Below are 1,770 nucleotides of genomic sequence, written 5' to 3' on the forward strand. Positions count from 1 at the left end.
ATAATGCACTTTCAATCCATTTTCAAAGCACTTTGCAACTGGATTTTACTGTGTGAAATGGCAAAATCCACTTGCAAATGGTGGCTGAAGTGAACTGAAACTGTATTTGTTTTTTACAGTCATGGACAGTGTTAGGGATTAACCGAAGACACATGTAACATTCAACAAAAGCTCAAATCCCAGTGAGGCATTAATGGCAGGCTTCTAGTTCTCATTCTCTCATTGTCCCAAGGTGTGGTTGTCAAATAGCTATTCTGCCATTCTGGAATTTTGGTGCCCCCATCTTGGACAGATTGGTCACATGATCACCCAGCTCCCTGACAGATTTGACCTGCTCATCCAGATGGTGTGTTTCAATGAAGTCACATAAATGGGGATCATTTTTGTCAGTTGCCACTTTATGCCATTCCAATAGAGACTAGTTCACCTTCTTCTCCAAGTGCAAAGCACACTCCGTTGCTGTTGGCCTACTCTCTCTGTCATTACGATCTGGTTTCTTGATGTCCTGTAGAAAAATACGACCACCCCCTCTGGTTCTGCCGCTTCATAATTTTCTCTGCATGCTCTCACTCCTCATGCGACTGGTGCAAGAAGTACTTAGCAAAATTCTTCAGAACCACATCATCATAGTCAAAGTAGTAGGACGTGCTGAGGTACGCGTAGGAGGCATAAAGCTCCAGGTTGATCTGCCAGTTGCTGGCCGCTTCGCAGTCCTGATGGTAGTTCTAGCAGACCTGGGAAGGAGACAACCATGGAAGCTCAGCTGTCCAAGTGGTGGTGGGGCTATTGGGCAGAGGAGCTGAGAAGGGGGAGTTCTTCTGTCCAATCACTGTTGAAGCAGGAAACTCCTCACTTCGGTCTTGCAAGTCATTCTGAACCAAAGTGCCTGTCTCTTAATGAAGCATCATGAAGAAAGAAAGAAAACCCACAAAGGACAGCTGTGACTTCTGATACTGCAATCCTCGCAAATAATGTGCTCAGAAATCTAACCCACCACACTCTCAGTATCAATCTTTCTCAGTAGTTGTTCACCCATAGTTGTGATGTGTTCGGCGTTTAGCATAAGCTGTGTTTCAAGTGTATGTGCCGCTTTTGGCAGTTTACGTGATGAGTGGCATTCATCTTCCCTAGGCAGCAACTGTTTGTGGCATGTTCTCAGAATTATGGGATACAGAGTGGGCCACAGTTTCCTAGGTGAGGTAATGGCTTCCCCCTTTATGTGGCAATGCAAGAATTCACAGACTACTTGTGATCCAATTCAAAACATTCAACAATAAGGAATGACAACTCTAGCAGGAAAAAAAAATGACTGTTGATTGAACACTGAACTGACTGAAATGTGCACAAAAAGTCAAGCAAAAATGCCTTTATTGGTCCCCCCAGGACAATAAACAATAGTGCATTTTGCACACACAGTGCTATTACGGCACTTAATGCGACATGTTCAGAACATTAAAGGCTGAGTCATTAAGTTCACTGATTGCTCTGCTTGGTGCTTTGAGCCAGCGTTAATAGAGTGGCAGTTGAATGATTAAATATGGTGATTGATGTTTTCGGTTGTTTGTCTTTTGTCGGATTCCAATGTTGTAAATGCATTCCATCTTAGCGTCTGATAAACAAGTAGCTGCTTTTAATTGTTCAGAGAAATAATCAACAATGAACTGTTCCCTTTTTTAAAAAAATAAATAAATCTCCAATTATTCCCCCCATGAAAATGCATTTGCAGTGAAGTGAGACTTAAAGAAATGAAATGTCAACTTAATAGTTTGC

At 42.3% G+C, this 1,770-nt stretch overlaps 1 pseudogene; it reads right to left on the minus strand.

Annotated features, from left to right (window-relative positions):
- Window positions 1–219: 219 nt before the first annotated feature.
- LOC107123555 lies at window positions 220–725 on the minus strand (annotated as a pseudogene).
- Between the last annotated feature and the right edge of the window lie 1,045 nt (window positions 726–1,770).

The sequence above is a fragment of the Gekko japonicus genome, unplaced genomic scaffold (genome assembly GCF_001447785.1).
Source record: "Gekko japonicus isolate JY-2015 unplaced genomic scaffold, Gekko_japonicus_V1.1 scaffold7664, whole genome shotgun sequence".
NCBI classification, from domain to species: domain Eukaryota; kingdom Metazoa; phylum Chordata; class Lepidosauria; order Squamata; family Gekkonidae; genus Gekko; species Gekko japonicus.